Genomic DNA, 18,173 nt, shown 5'->3' with positions numbered 1-18,173 from the left:
TTAACTTCCCGTAGGGCAAGTTATAGTAATCGCAAAAAAATCGAAAATGAAAATTTTTGCATTTCTCGACGTTTCAAAGGTTTCTGAATATTTTAGCATACCTTAGAAAAAATGGATGTATGTGTGTGTGTATGTGCGTGTGTGTATGTATGTGCGGATACAAATTTTCGTCGACGATTTCGGGAACACCGATCAACCGATTTGAATAATTCAAAGAACATTCGATTCGTATTGATAAGGAGACGTGCTGATTAGTTTTTGGCGAAGGCAGGTCTAGCCGTTCCGAAGATACGGGCCAAAAGTGCCGAAAACGGTAACTCAGTTTTTAAGAGAACGGAGCGTCCGATTTTAATAATTCAAACAACACTTTACTTGTATTGACAAGATGAAGAATTGATGAAATTTTCATGAAGGCGGGTCTAGCGGTTACGGAGATCTAGTGAAAAAAGTAAAAAAAAATGCCATTTGGCGGTCAAAAATGATCATTAGACATATGCACATCAAATTATCAGATATTTTATAGAGATTTTAACAATAAGTATAATTTTGGTTTACATTCCTATGGGTTCCGTACCAATGTTTACGCGTTAGACGGCGACGCGGCGCTTACGCGCTTTGACATTTCGTCTTTATGCAGTTGAAGCAGTACGATTGCTTTGAAAAAAAGGTTAGATCTTCCAAAATATGTCAAAATAAAGAAAACATTTTTCTTCAAAAAAAAAAAAAGTTTTTATTTTTTTTTCAAGAAAAAGTTATTTTTTGTCCAATTTATAGTTTCTCAAAAATCTCATTTTTTCGAAGTAAATTTTTTTCAAAAATGTTAATCGTTTTAAAAAAAAATAATAATTTTTGTTACGGGAAGTTCCAGCAATTTGCCTTAAGGCACGATGCCTTAATTGCCTTAAGACAGAATTCCACTTACAGCTAGTTCATTATTTAATTAACATGTACGCACTTAACTATTCAATATATCACAGTAGACACCTTCTCTGACGACAAGTCGGAGATAGTTACTTGGGACATCATAATTAGTATATCAGGCGACTATTTTCGCCGAAGAACAAGCCTTGAGTGACTTGAGAGTTGAAGACTACTTGGTCTTAAGTTGTCGTTTACCCTATAAGCAAAAACAATGAATCAGTAACAAGTCTCATAAAATATACTATAATAATAAATTACCTGATTTATCATTCAGCTGTGTTTTTCAAGCACCCTCAGTACGATCTTCATAGTAAAACTCAATAAGTGGTTTTTATAATAACTGATTAAGTTAGTGAGGTTAGTCATTTTATTGAGTTAGTAAGAGTTAAGTTGAGTTAATCATGCATAATTAGAGGCAGTTATTGAAAAAAAAAACATTTGCGAGTCATTCAAATGAATGGGCATTCCAAGGTCTTGATGTTACAGCTAGTAATAGTTGGATTGAGAAGATCTGCAAAAAAGAAACATTTAAGCAATGTTTGCATTTATACTGGTTATGGATTAACACATACCTGGTGAAATGTTTCTGGAAGGATTTTTGGTGAAGGAGTCAGTGTGCAGAGCAGCAGTAGTTGAAAGGACCTGAAAAAAAAATCAGTTTAGGAATGTTTGCATTTATATTAGTTATAGATAGACACGCCTCATACAATGTTCCTGGAGAGATTCCTAGTAAAGCAGTCGAAATGAAGATTCTTGCATTTTTGAATTGGCAGTTGAAGGACCAGGATCTGTAATTAAAAAATATTAATGCATTAATGTTGCATAGGGATTTCATAACATTGTTAATGTATTACCAAAAAATTCCTCGCGATGGATTCTGCGTAGAGTTGGAATCTTTAATGAAAACAAATTTAATTATTCAAATGAGATTTAAAAAGTGAATGATAGAAACTTACTGTCATGCTAAATCCATTTACATACATCTAAAATATATGCAAAAATAAATTAAATATTAGAAAAAAATAACATAAAAACAATGTTAAGCTAATTACTTGATTGATTGATCATTAGAAACTTACTTGAAAAGTATCTTTAGCTAGTTTACCACTATCACACGAGGGACATTTGAAATCCAATTGTTGCAGTAAATTCAAATCTATCAAACTTCTTAGTCCTCTTTCTATAATCATTAAAATGGAGCTGTTGTCAATGTTTACAAAATCACAGTGACATGAATATGCCTGAAACAGAAATTATAATGTCACAATTCGGCAAATTTATTATAGAATATATGAAGTATTATTCATAAATAATATTAAATTGAATGTAAACTACATTTTCACTCGATACTTGACTATTCAAAAGTCAACCATTTGTTTGAGTATGATATATTGTGGCCTCCATGTAATTTCATCTTGATGCTCAGAAATATAATGTAGAAATTTACTAGAGGTTTAATAAATGCACTTGGTTTTATATGAAATGCATCAACACGAATTGAAAACAGTGAAAATTTAAATTTAATGTAACACGTCAAATTCACATTGCAGTGAATTTGACGTGACGAAAATTCACAACTATTCGCATTGCATAAAGTTAAAAGATTCAAATGACCACATTATTTTTTAGTAGTTAAATAAATGGTTTTATATGAAATGCATCAACATGAATTGAAAACAGTGAAAATTTAAATTTAATGTAACACGTCAAATTCACATTGCATATAGTTAAAAGATTCAAATGACCACATTATTTTTAGTAGTTAAATAGATTAGTGTTTGTTAGTATTATTAAATGGATGCAAATCATGAAAATGGTTATTTGAATCGTAAAAGCTAATGCTTTAATGATTTTGCAAATTTGTAAAAAAAAGAAAGCAAAAACTAGAAGTATCAATCAATTAATAACTTGAGTAAATTCACTGTTCAAATCCCAAACTCAAACATACCTGCACCTGTAATATACAGAAATTAGTATTAAATTATGCTGAACACTAAGGGAAATATTATTAAATGGTGATACGTCACCAATGCTATGTTCGTGTACAATGCAGTTGCTCCAGAGAATCATAGAATGATTGTGGTCAAACATACACAATTCTTGTGATCTACAAATCGAAATAAGTTAGCACATGGTGATAATATTAAGTAATTTAAAACTAAATATTATATTGCTTATAATGTCTTGATATAATTTGTTAATATTAGTTCAATTTAATTTTTTCCGTACTAAATGCCTTAACATTATTTTAGGGATGATTTGTGACAAAACGGTGGTAGTAATTTTTATAAAAATCAGTGATTTCATAATATTATTATCAAAGAATATTTTGTTTTTTTTTGACCTCAATACAGGCTTTTTTCTGCACTATATACCTATCTTCACAAAACATCTCATATTAGGGCGGTCCGGCCGTCATGGGGTACTGATTTTAGTAGCTGATTTCGATTTTTTTGGTTTAATTTTGGTGGTGCAAATTAGTACAAATTCAAATTAATCGGTTTCCGTTTAATTTTATTTATTTTCTTCAAAAACAAAAAGTGGTCTTTCTAGCTTAATATTAAAGCTAGCAGCGCCACGTATTTTTTTTAAACGGCTCGTAGTACAAATTTTTTATTAGTGGTGCAAATTAGTACAAAACTAGCTGTAAGTGGAATTCTGTCTTAAGGCAATTAGGGCATCGTGCCTTAAGGCAAATTGCTGGAACTTCCCGTACCAAAAATTATTATTTTTCTAAAAACGATTAACATTTTTGAAAAAAAATTACTTCGAAAAAATAAGATTTTTGAGAAACTATAAATTTGACAAAAAAGTACTTTTTTTTGAAAAAAAATTAAAAAAAAAAAATTTTTTTAAGTCTTTTTTTTTTGAAAAAAAAAATGTTTTCTTTATTTTGACATATGTTGGTGGATCTGAACTTTTTTTCAAAGCAATCGTACTGCTTTAACTGCATAGAGACAAAATATAAAGCGCGTAAGCGCAGCGTCGCTGTCTAACGGGTAAACATTGGTACGGAATCCATAGAAATGTAAACAAAATTTATGCTTATTGTTAAAATCTCTATAAAGTATCTGATAATTTGATGTGCATATGTCTAATGATCATTTTTGACCGCCAAATGGCTTTTTTTTTACTTTTTTCATTAGATCTCCGAAACCGCTAGACCTGCCCTTATGAAAATTTGACCAAATCTTCATCTTGTCAATACAAAACAAAAGTTTTTTGAATTATTAAAATCGAACGCTCCGTTCTCTTAAAAACTGAGGTACCGTTTTTGGCACTTTTTGCCCCATATCTTTGGAACGGCTGGACCAACCTCCGCCAAAAACTAATCAGCACGTCTCCTCCTTATCAATACGATTCGAATGTTTTTTAAATTATTCAAATTGCTTCATCCGTGTTCCCATTATTATTATTGCCGAAAAGCAGCTGATTTGAATGGAAATTATATATCTATTTGGGTGGTCCTTAATATGAATATTTTTGAATATATTTGCTATAAAAAATTGTCTGTAAGTTTTAACTCTTAATATTAACTTTAATATAGATCGTATTCCAACCAAAGTTACTTATGGAAATAACAGGGAAAAATTCTATTTGTATTTTCGAAGCCAATCCTTAGCACTTAGGGATATGAAAATTATATTTATATATATATATATATATATATATATATATATATATATATATATATATATATGTCTCTCCAATACATAAATGTTTTTGTATATTAAGGATTTACGCTCAATAAGCATTGAGGTCTTTAAGCAATTATTTTAACATGACAAACATATAATGATATATACGTATATATATATATATATATATATATATATATATATATATATATATATATATGCAGGGCCGGTTCTGGGATCCTCAGCGCCCGCATGCAAGATTTGTTCTAGCGCCCCCTTCATCTTCACTTTCCCATCAGATTCAGAGTATCAGATTGTTGTTTTAAAATTAAATTTTTAATGTATTTCAAAATATGTAAAGAAAGTACATATTTCCTGAAACATATTGAAAACAAAACAAACACAATTATATTTTTATCTATAACATTTTTGATTAGTTAATAATTAAATTTAGTATGGACACCACTAGGTATAAAAAAAGCTCACGATTTTAGTTTCTAGGTACATTTTGCTTCCATTTTTCATATTTGCTCCATTTCCATAAACCTAATCACGTATGTCTTCAACGTTCAAATTTCATCAGATGCAACACATTTTCAACAAAAACAAAAGTTACAATTCAGTTTCTCGGTCGTAAAATAAGCCTTTTCCTGAGCACTGATTTCTCATTTTCCATTTTTCTCTAATTTATATCTATTTTTTTTTTATTTTTCGTCAATAATTCCTAATAATTCAAACTTTTGTAGGTTTGCGCTTACGGGATTGAACACTAGATAATTTCTATTTCGATTCCACATAATAAAATTTATATATATATATATATATATATATATATATGTGTATATATATATATATATATATATATATATATATTAGGGTGATCCTTAAAATGGTCATTTTCGAATTTTCTTGCTCTAAGGGGCTCAAATGGTTCCAAATAGATAAAAAACAATTTTCTGAAAATTTTAACTCTTAATATTAACGTTTAAATAGAGCGCAATTCAATCAAAGTTTTGTATGGAAATAGCATAGAAAAATTTTCAAAAACTTTAAAAATGTTTTTTAGATATAATTTAGCGAACAAATGAATGAATAAAACCTATTCATTTGTCGCAAAGTTATACCTAAAACATTTTTTTTCAATTTTCAAAATTTTTTCTATGCTCTTTCCATACGAAGTTTGATCGAATTGCGCTCTATCTAAACGTTAATAAGAGCTAAAACTTTCAGAGAATTGTTTTTTATCTATTTGGAACTATTTGAGCCCTTGGGAGCAAGGAAATTCGAAAATGACCATTTTAAGGACCACCCTAATATAAATACATATATATATATATATATATATATATATATATACATGAGGTTTATCAATGCCTATCCTATTAATAGAAATTTTCAATGCAAAGCGTAGTTTGCTTCCGAGTGGTTGAATCTTCTAGTTTCTTTTTTCATATAAGCAAAAGATCATATAAGGAGAATTATTAACTTCCCGAAGAAGAAGTTTGTTTTCATCAAAAAATCCCAATCGCAAATTTTATGTTTTCTCGATGTTTCAAGCCATTATGAATCGGATGAGACAAAATTTAGAAAATGTATATGCGTGTGTGCGTGTGTGTGAACATATTGTTTCCCGTAAATGGACGTTTTCCCAAAAACGGCTGCACCAATTTCAAAATTTTAAAAGCCATTCGATGCATCTCGATGAGGACTATCGTTTCTCAATTTTGTACGACGATCGGCCTAGCTGTTTCTTTGTAATTTGCAAAAAAGTATAAAACTTTTCGTCCACATTTTAGCTTACAATCCAAATTCGATTTAAAAAAATCATAAACTGTTCAAAAGATAGTGGTTGGGAATGATACAGTTTAGTTTTAGATAAAGATCGACCAAGAATCGTTGTCTTGTAATTAACTGTTGAAAAATGTATTTATGCCGATTTTTATGAAACTTTTTTCGATAAAAATGTCATGATCTCATAGAACATACTAAAATATTACAGCCCTACGACAAGTAATTTAATTTTAATAAATTCATTAAATTTGAAAAAATAGATAGTCAAAATTTGTGTCGCTTTTGTGATAAGTCAATAAAGGAAATGAGAAATGGTTTTGCAAATTGCAAAAAAAGTAAATAAACAGCCTACAAAATTTCTCTAGCTTTGTGAAAAATATCACCTTTCATTTAAATCGTTAAATTATATCTAGAACTACGTACATGATATATGCAATCGTTCCAGTACTTTCTTAAAGCAGATGGTTAATATTTTATAAAAAAAAAAGAGTGCGCGTAAGGATCACACGCGATTGAAGTAAAACTTTTAATATTGTATGAGTAGGCAATTAAGATAAAAATAAAAAAAACATCATATTTGAATTTTAAAAATCATTTATTAATAATCACATAACATCAATAACACAGTTTAAAACAACATCGATAGATTAATTGCTATCATATTTCATATATGATATAATAGGTTTGTGATAACTAAAATGAGAGACATAAATGTTGCTTTGTAAACTATGTACATTTCTGGAGAAAATTGCATCAATAGTCGTGCCATATCTTGTGGTTGATTCAAATGGAGAATTATTCATTGTTAAATTAAATTTATTATTTAAAAATCAATTAATGGTTGAGATTCTTCTGAACGAAAATTGACATTGAAATCTCCAGCAAGAATTAATGGTATCTCGTTGTGATTAGTGTTTAAAAGTTTTGCACCCTCATAAGAAAAATGAAGTAACTGCTGATGAAGAAATTTAATAATATTTGATATGTTTTTATTGGGAGAAATGTAAAGGACGACTATAATTAATGTTTGATTCTGTGTGTGTAATATCACCTACTTGTGTAATTTCATTAGGAATATCCAGTAATATCGTTGGCGCAAGAAACTGCATAGGAGTCGCATTATGAAGAGTATCTGAACATGAATGATAGACAGCTACACCACCTGCTCTTGAGTCCGATCGTTTGTATTGAGTAACGCAGTAATAGTTCTGAATATCAATTCGTTCTTCATTATTAATCCAAGTTTCCGAAAATAACAAAAACGTACAACGTTGTAGCACTTTATCTTGCAGATCAGGCAATGAGCTCGTAAACTTTGGCAGTTAAAGGAAAACAATGAAATGTCGTTCAAACTTATTATCTCACTCAATTTTTCTTCTTGTGTTATTAATCTACAAGTTGAAAGTCTTTGGAATTCAGTTTTTAAGTTCATTAATCCTGCTGGCCGTTTTCTCCCATGATAAATTTTTTTAAAATGATGAACAATCCATAATGCTGGTAACTCGTGATAATGCAACATATAGAAGCTGCTGATTATGTGTTTTATTGTATTCATATACAATTTTATCAAAAGTACCACCTTGTAATTTGTGTATTGTGAGTGCACAAGCAGACACTAAAGGAAAATGATTTCTTTTGACAAATATGATTTTATTTCTATTCATTGGAATAGATGAAGATCTCCTGAGAATCGGCACAGCTGTCCTACTGATATTAAGAGTTTGAATATGATGTGAAGCTTTCTTCCTAATTTTGTTACCTATCTTACCGGAAATTCAAACCATAAACGTAGAAGTTCATCATTATCGCCACGTTCTATGTACACTAATTTTCCCACACAACCATTAGCTAAGCCATCACTTACATCAATATTAGTTGTTATTATGTAAAATTTATTCAGAACTAAAATTATTTCATACGGCAAAGCCCCGGTATCAATAACCGATTTTTTTGAAACTGCTGACGAATGTATGATTGTTGATCTGTCGCATGGCAACCTACATAAATATCCGTGGCAGTAGATATTATTTTGTCTTCAACGAGATTCAATATAAATTTATTATATTCCATGGCACATTTATTCTCTAAGAAAAGTCTTATTCCATGAGGACATAATACAGCAACCTCTTCTTTTGTAAAAAAAACGTGATTCAATTAATGCAAGTTCATATAGGGTTTAGCGGGTTTAGCGCTCGACTTACGCATGGCATGACGGGAGTGGATACTCGCGACATCAGCGCTTACGGCGTCGTAGTGTTCAACTACACGTTGGCATTTTCGTTGCATTTGTACGGATTTACACCCGTGTCGCGCCTAAAAATTTTTACACCCATATTGCGCCTAAAGAAGTTTTACTTCAATTATATTCAGAAGCACTTAATCTTGACTTTAGTGGTTTTAGACTGAAGTAGTAATTTAACGATATTAAATGCACACACACACACACACACACACACTATATATATATATATATATATATATAATATTTAACTAATAGTTAGCTAATTTTATACTTGAGCATAATATAATATGGTTAAAATCAAATTATTTATGTGTAACTATAAGAAATGAACTCTCAAATCAATTATTAAGAACTATATTATAAATTACATCAATTGACACATTGCAAGACAGCAAGATTCAAAACCTATTTGAAAATAGTCAAATTGTAATTGCGCCGAACTGCATTTGCATTTTTATTACAATGATTTCGCGAAGGTTAAATCATAACTTTATGACACCGATAAAAATTATACAACCGTGCAATATGGTGTATTCAGAGACTTGCAAATGAATTTTGTTAACAAATAAGAACTTATATACATTTTCACACGTTTTTATTACTTTATGAAATAAGACTCTGCTTTAATTGCTCATATATAGAGGTTGTATTATGAAACTGCATGTTTCAAAATAATTTTATTAAAAAGCCAGTGCAGCATTATTTGGCCATTCATAATTGAAAGCTTGTCTTTTATTATCGAATATATACTAATTAATTTTATCATATGATGCTATTGAGTTTGGTTAGTAACTAGTGACAACACTACATTCAAATAGTAATATAAATCGACTAAATATAGCATAACTCAAATTGTTTTTGTTAATGTTTATGCATGTTTAGAAATTCTATTGAGATAGTATTATTTTTGTCTTAAAATAGATAAACAAAGGTATATGTATAATATAATGAATCTACATGACATATGACTAAATATATATATGTTAACCCTTAATGTTGTTAAAACAAATTGAACAGTATTGCATATACTGTAAAGTATTACTTAAAGTTCAAATTGAATTACAGTGAACCTATTTCAAATTTTGCTCGTAAATATTCAAATTGCTAGTTGATTAAATTTTCTTACCCCGTACATCAGACCAAATTCTTCATAGGGAAGTTTCTGTTCTTTAGGCACGACGTCTTTAGCAAGTTTCAATAGAGGGTCTTCGTAACCCCACAGAAGTTGCCCTACTGATACCTATAAATAAGAATAAATAAGATCATATAAGAAACGCAATCATATAAGAAACGCATTATAAGTTAACAGTAAATTCCATTAGTATCTTGTGCTAAAATTATGTTTGTTTCAAAGATGCACATCTAAAATTCTACACAATACGTTATGGTTTCATATAGTTTGAAGTATAAATTTTTTAACAACGCAAGTGTATGGGTAATAATTTTAAAACTTGAATTCACAACTACAGATCTCTGTAAAAAGCAAAAATATCGGCAACCAAATATTTCAAAAATTTAACACTAATAGTTTTTTTTATATTTTGAACCAATTGAGACAATCGTTTGTCACTGGTATTCGGTCTATTAATTTCATGCTATTTTTACATTTGAAAGCTTTTCGAAATGACCATATATACAATTTTTAGTAATACGTCTATTCTTGAAGAAATATAGTTTTATTATTATTCTTCAAAAATGCATTTTCATTAATTTTATATTTATAGTAAAAGTAACTATAAAGAAATTTCATAAAAATTAGCCTCATAAATAGTAAAATAGATATTTATAACTTAATAAAATTTATATATATATATATATATATATATATATATATTATAACTTTACCTCAACGAAAGGTTTAATTTTTAAAATGTCCATAATCGAAGCCATTGCCAATCGCAAGAACCTGGCTGCATGTTTTGATTGAGATGTGGCACTCTGAAAGAAAAAGTTTCATATATTAAGCAATTTGAGCATCTATAAATAAATAATAATTATTTTATATTAATGCACGGTTCAAAACGTGATGATGAAAATAGAAGTAAGGTGTATTTCTATTAATTAAAATTCGTAACATAGTTATCAGCTGTAGAACTGTTCAAATCAAACTTTGTACCACAAAATGGACTAAGTGAGTGATTTGGATAACAATTATAAAAATAAATCCTATTTTGTGTCTCAATAAAAACATCAATTTGTTATAACATTGAGTATATTAATGGTAAGCGGTTAAGAGCGACGGGACTTGTTTCAGAGGTCCCGGGTTCGATACCCACTTCGAGCAGGCTCTTGCCAGGCAGCAGTGACAACGATTTTCACTTGGAAATATAGATAGCAATATGTTTCCAAGTGAAAATAGCCCTTGCCCGGCATTGCTGCACCAATAAAAAGTCAGCCCTATTAGATTAATTAAAATCATCAAATATGGATGGATTAACCATTGGGTTACCATCTAAAAATACGAAGTAAGGAGAAGTTTCAGCCCAACAGCTCATAGGACGTAAGCTTCTGATTGCTGTTCAAAAAAATTAAAAAAAAATATATTAAGATTTGGTCTACTTTGGTCTTTTGGTCTTGAAATTCAAATGAAATAAGACAATTTTAATTGCGCGGTTTGGTATCGCTAAGTACAATCAGAAAGTTCACCTCTATAATAACATCACAATGACCATTTATCTTTAAACAATGACTATATATTGATATATCTATCACTTACATACAAATCATATTGACCAAAAAAGTTATTTAGATGCAACAGATAATGTTTTGACTATTCATTTAATAATTATTGCTAAATTGAATGAAAAGATTTCATCGCATTGAAGACTTTTTACGATTTACAAATATTTTACGATTAATATCGAATATTTAAATTAAATATTTGATATATTTAATTAAATATTTAATAAATGAAATAGTGCATATCAATTTTGAGCACACTTTATATGTGAGGGGGCGTCTATTAATCGCTTGAGCGAGCTTTTAAGGATTTGTGGACACATTTCTCCTTGGTGATGCATGGTGATATTCAAAATTACCTCCCTTCCCTACCAAACATCCCATGTATCTTTAGTTAGGTGAAAAACTATTTTTTTTTTTTTGAAAATGTCTTAACTTTTTTTGAAAAAATGGTTAAAAAATAAATACACTTACTATACCCCTCCCTTCCCCACGTGATATTTCATGATTTTTTGTCAAACCCCCCCTCTCTCTAAAAACCTCACGTGAATAATGGACGCCCCCTGAAGACTATTAAACCGTTTAGAACTTCTGTATATCGTCCGACGAGTTTGAAAGGAATCATTAGATTTTTTTTAATATATATATATATATATATATATATATATATATATATATATATATACTTGTTTTTGGCAGTTTTTTAGAAACCTTCCACATAAGACTTAATTTTTTTTGTGAGACTTAAATCTTATCGGCTGCGTAACCTTTAGACGGTCATCAACTCAATCGTAATGAGTTTTGTGTAAATGTAAATCAAGTTCATTATCATTACATTTATTATTGCTGAAGAAAGTGAGTTTCATGATAAAGCGATCTGAGTAAAGGTATACTTTCGCGTTCTTATATTGCTTCAATGAATTTCTAAATGGAAATAAGTGACTGTCTGCAGACGCGATTGCCGGTATTTCACGGTGCGATGCGCCACTTGACGAAATGATTAATAAACCTACGGCCTGGCGTTATTTTACACATTTATATGCCAATTATAATTGATTCAAATCGTTTAATTAATTTATTTAAATTTAAAAAACAAATTTAGTTAATTGTGCATCACATTTCAAACGTACTTATCAAACATAGTTTTTAGAGCGTTTTTGTGCTTGTTGAGTGTTTGAATTGGAAAATTATTAGTCATTTTCAAATTTGGAAAAGGGGACATTCCCTTTCCTTGAAACGTTAAATAAAAAAATAGAAAAATAAATTAAATGAATAAAATGTTTTGAAGAAAAAAGGAGGCTTATTCAGAAGTTTAAATTTTCCACGTCACAATGTTAGTTACAGTACTCCTCCAAAACGGCTTCACTGATTTTCACCAAATTTTATATGCGTACTCAGTGGGTCTGAGAATCGGCTACTATCTTTTTTTTATTGCCTCTAAGTGGTAATGGTTGTTCACCCTTAATTTTTTTTTCATAATGTAGCACTAAAATTACATACAACCCCAGATTTTTCTTTTTATGTCATCAATTCCAATTTTTTCCTAGCCATTTTGGTATACTAATCATTTTTCATCTCGCATGCAGTCATGAAAGTTTTTGACTTAAATTTAGCTTTTTCATTAGAGTTCATGAAAAACTTTAAAAAAGAATCTATTTTTATCAACCAACTCCAACCCTTTTTTTAATTCATGGAGTCATTTGTTTTTACTTTAATTTCTTCAATACGGAATTGAAAAATACTTACAACTCTAAATTTTTGCCGCTCTACCACAAATCCCTACATAATAAGTCATTTTTGTAGTTCAATAATTGTTCATATAGCTCGATAACCGACCGATGTGTTTGTCAATGTCCTTCATTGAATTTTTCAAGATTTTTCTAAGCTTATTAAAAAAATTAAATTTATTCTCTCTGTCCGCTGAAACATTTTCAAAACAATGCTTAGCTATTAACGACCGAAAGGTTACCATCGGATAAATATAGATGATCATATTATTGATCAATGTTATTGCAGAATTTGATTGACAGTATTTTCCCATTGTGAAAAACTTCCCTATGTGCACACACAGTATAGAATTCATGAATGGGTTTCATAGAGAGCATTTTAGCAAAAAAAAAATTTTGAAATTGAAGATTAAAATTGCGAACCATGCTGTAGCAAAATTAAAAATGAATATTCACATTTTGCTTCCTATTTCAAAAATTAATTAATTAATGAAAAAAGTGATGTTAAGCGGAACTCGGCTAACAAAATTCGCCAATTCAATTGAAATGAAATCATTTCCAGATTATTTATACTATAATTTTTCATAAATTTTATATAATTAATAAATGTACGAGAAGATTGAAAAAAGATCAATAGTCAAGCAAAAATCATGTTTAACAAAAAAAAAACACATTTTTTAAGTGCATTACATGCGAAATTGTGATTACGCGGTATTAAGTGATAATTGATAATCTACATATATTGCTAACATTATACAATATGTAAAATTCTTATTGTAGTTGAGAATACTACAAATTAATCTAGTATCTCTGATTCATGCATATGCAATGAGTCAATTATGTATTTACTTTGTAGCTATGGGCTTCAATGTTGAATTATAAATACCCTTGTACCATTTTCAATGAAAGTTGTTACTTTCTGGTTCTCTTAGGTTACTTATTCAGGGATAACGTCTTCTTATACACAAAAGAAGTCGATTTCTTGCATTCCTAGTATTTTGTCTACAATTGAAATAACAATAGTAGGGAATAATCAGGAGATTAGTGCGTAGTGTCGTTTAGATTTCAATGTCTCGTTAAACTAGCTATTAGTAAAATTTATTATTTTACTATTTTCTTTGCTATATAATGAAACATCCTATAACAGTCATTAAGACATAATCTTAATGATCTTTTGAGTTTGTCATAAATTTATCATAAATTATATTAAAAATTCGTATATTGAGATTATTATCTCTTGAGCCTGGAAAATTATGACCTTCCTAATATAAACCACAGAATGTCTTAACGCTCGTAGCTTATGTAGAAATTTATTATAATAAAATGTTGCACACTGTATGATTTATATATTTGTTAATGATATAAATAAAACAAACGTTTCTCAACTTTAGAAAGCCCAACTGATTATCCATTTTTGACTGATATCTGCCAAATATATCAATCCAATCATTACAAAATAATATCAGTATTCGCGATTTATATAATTTTCACAATACTAATGTGAAATGTGTGTAACACGTACGTCCATGGCCTTCTAGGCAAACGGCTGTCGTGATATGAAATATTCAGAAGCGACTACTCTTCATGTAGGTAGACTAACGTTTGCTCTCCGCAGAGCTTTTCAAACTATATACATTGTTATGTTCAATGTGTTAACTTTAATCTTACAATTAATGAAAATTGTTTCGAGATATCGATAACGTATTATAACGGCTAGAACCATAGCTAGAACATACATAGGGTAAAGCGGGGCTTAAAGATCCACTGGTAAAAAAGTCCTCCACCGATACCTTAAAAATAAGTTAAGTAAGGATTATTTTCCAACAATATTTGGAAAAAGAGGGAAAAGATTTATAATAAGTCTTCGCTTCAACTTTGCTATCGGGAGATAAACGACCTTGCTTGAAAATCTATAACAGAAGTATTTACTTTCGTTGGTTTGTGTGCACTTTTGTTTAATGTACGAGATCTTAATATAAATTTTAAGTATACGCTATTAACTTCCCGTAGGGCAAGTTATAGTAATCGCAAAAAAATCGAAAATGAAATTTTTATATATCTTTACGTTTCAGAGGTTTCTGAACATTTGGCATACCTTAGAAAAAATGGATGTATGTGTGTGTGTGTGTGTGTGTGTGTGTGTGTGTATGTGTGTGTATGTGTGTGTGTATGTATGTATGTGTGTGTATGTATGTGCGGATACAATTTTCGTCGACGATTTCGGGAACACGGATCAACCGATTTGAATAATTCAAAAAACATTCGATCCGTATTGATAAGGAGACGTGCTGATTAGTTTTGGCAAAGGCAGGTCAGACCGTTCCGAAGATACGGGGCAAAAAGTTCCGAAAACGGTAACTCAGTTTTTAAGAGAACGGAGCGTCCGATTTAATAATTCAAAAAATATTTTATTTGTATTGACAAGATGAAGAATCGATACAACTTTCATGAAGGTAGGTCCAGCGGTTTCGGAGATATAGAGGAAAAGTAAAAAAATGAGCCATTTGGCGGTCAAAATGATCATTAGACATATGCACATCAAATTATCAGACATTTTATAGAGAGTTTAACAATAAGTATACATTTTGTTAACATTCCTATCGGTTCCGTACCAATGCTTATGCGTTAGACAGCGACGCGGCGCTTACGCGCTTTATATTTTGTCCCTATGTAGTTAAAGCAGTACGATTGCTTTGAAAAAAAAGTTCAGATCTTCCACAAATGTCAAAATAAAGAAAAAAATTTTTTTTCAAAAAAAAAAATTTTATAAAAAAAAATTTTTTTTTAATTTTTTTTTTTTCAAAAAAAAATAATTTTTTGTACAATTTATAGTTTCTCAAAAATCTTATTTTTTCAAAGTAATTTTTTTCAAAAATGTTAATCGTTTTAAAAAAAATAATAATTTTTGGTACGGGAAGTTCCAGCAATTTGCCTTAAGGCACGATGCCCTAATTGCCTTAAGACAGAATTCCACTACAGCTAGTTTAGTTGTTTTATAAGATGCATTGCGAATTTTAAGTTAGATTCAACAGATGTTTTATATAATATTTATAATAGCATACATGTGAATGGGTGAAAAGAACCAACTAGACCAACTGGCAAAGGCTCAAACAATAAAAAATAGCAAATAAAAATGTAAATTTAGTTTAAAAAGCAATTTCATAAGAAATAAATTAAATTAATAGTTATTTTGCTGATGAATATTTCTGACTAAATACCAGATCAATGTTATATATAGTGTTTTCTTTGTAATTTTTTTTTGCATTGGTTTGCAAATTTTGCATATTATAGCTATTATTTTGTAAAATCCCGTAAAATACTTTTAAAATTAAATATAAGTATATATTATAAATTAAGATTTGGGTATTTTCCGGCCTGTGGGATAAAAAGGATCAGATGACAAATTTTAGAAATATAGTGAAAGAAAACTTTTCTATATTTAGGAAATAACTGTAAATTTTACTGAACATAGCACGATAGTTGTTTATTTAGTATGTGTTATGTGTTGTCATGTATTTCATTTGGTCTAGAAAGTATAATTACTTTAATTCAAATTGAACCTTGTGTTCCGCTCTATTGTATATTATTATATAGTATTGAATATGTTTTTAGGAAAATTAGAGATAATCGATATTAATTTTTCTTACCGCCAGAATAATCTCAAGACATTAGTCGATTATTAATTCGGAATATTAAATTATTATACTTTAAGCACTCACATTGTAAGTGTAATATATGAAACCATTGGTGTATTTACAAAATACTAACTTACACGTCATAATTTACTTCACTCTTTATTTTCTATATGCATGTAAATAGTTTTATTAAAAAAAAATTGTAATTCATGGAGTGAATGAAACTATGATAATACGATGTTTTATAATTTTAAATTAACTATATTTAATATTTCTGAAAATTATATCGCCTGAAAACATTCCACACCTCCTAAATTAATAAGAAAAATTCAACTTCTTCAATAAATATCAATAATATTGTGCTAAGAATGAAATTTTTTCTACTTTTTATTATAATCTCTTGAAAAACACATACAATTGCTTATGATCGCATATTGAAAACAAAAACATATAGGTTTTCTTGAAATAAGAGGATATAAAAGAGTCTAGAAAAGTTAGTTTGTATTTAAAAAATGTTTATAATGTTCGTGAAATAAGTAGAACTTTTTTCGTAGGATTCTGTTTGCTGTTATGATTTGATATCTATAAAAGTGATTAAAATTAAAATTCGACTTTTATTATTTTCTGTTTAAAAACTTTGACAACCTTTAGTTTCCATAGCATCGTTGCAAATAATGTGGGTCATAGTAGTAATAATAATGCAAACGCTCAGTTGGAGAATAGTGAGTTTTTTCTCCGCGACCTAAATGATTCGTGAAATTAGTGCCGCCCGGAGAAAGACAGAATATCGATCATCATTATTGAAACAAAGCGAAATGAATCGAATCAAACTGTAATTTAGATCAAATTGCTGTTAAAGATTTGGGGACGATTTGCATTTATTGAGTATTGGAAAGCGAGATTTGGATTAAATTGATATTGAATTTATATTAATTAAAGACGTTAACATCAGCCACTCTTCTATATACGCATATAACGGATGTTACATCATAAAAATTTGATTTTGTAAAAAAAATTGACAACCATCATAGATAAACAAGTATAAAAATTTGATTTTATAATAAAAAAGACAACCATACATTTCGGCTAACATTCTTAATTCAGTGGAAAATAAAAGTTGATATCCTAATTAAATATAACAATGTGGCATGAGGATGCGCACAATATTTACATGGCAAACATCAAATAGACAAGAAAAAAAAGAGTACCCGTAAGGTTCACACGCAATTGAAGTAAAACTTATTGCTACTGTACAAAATGGCATTTAAGTGAAAATAAATACATCATATAATGATTTTGAATAATGCTTATATAGTAATATGTAACACTCGTGATGCACACATTTATTAGTGTCAACCATTATACACATTTATATAATGATAAATTTAATTCAAATATTAATAAAAGCATTTAAAAATGTGTATAATATTTGAAAACAATAATGTAATTAAAGTCATACTTCAAATATGACATGATCGGTTTGTCACTGTAATTAGCATTCAGAATGAACCTTCATTAGAGGAATGAAGAAATTGCTGAT

The 18,173-nt window shown here is 29.1% G+C and overlaps 1 long non-coding RNA gene across 1 annotated transcript; it reads right to left on the bottom strand.

The window, feature by feature from the left end:
• Positions 1–1,016: 1,016 nt before the first annotated feature.
• Positions 1,017–1,563, bottom strand: LOC113384681. The gene is made up of 3 exons (XR_003367949.1): positions 1,494–1,563; positions 1,180–1,432; positions 1,017–1,117 (listed from the first exon to the last, which is right to left on the bottom strand). It is a non-coding gene; the product is annotated as an uncharacterized LOC113384681 (long non-coding RNA).
• Between the last annotated feature and the right edge of the window lie 16,610 nt (positions 1,564–18,173).

The sequence above is a fragment of the Ctenocephalides felis genome, unplaced genomic scaffold (assembly GCF_003426905.1).
Source record: "Ctenocephalides felis isolate EL2017-DRISC unplaced genomic scaffold, ASM342690v1 CF-g0.4_SCAFFOLD_03571, whole genome shotgun sequence".
NCBI lineage: Eukaryota > Metazoa > Arthropoda > Insecta > Siphonaptera > Pulicidae > Ctenocephalides > Ctenocephalides felis.
Note: the sequence above shows the minus strand (reverse complement) of the source record. Positions and strands in the feature narration are given on the sequence as shown.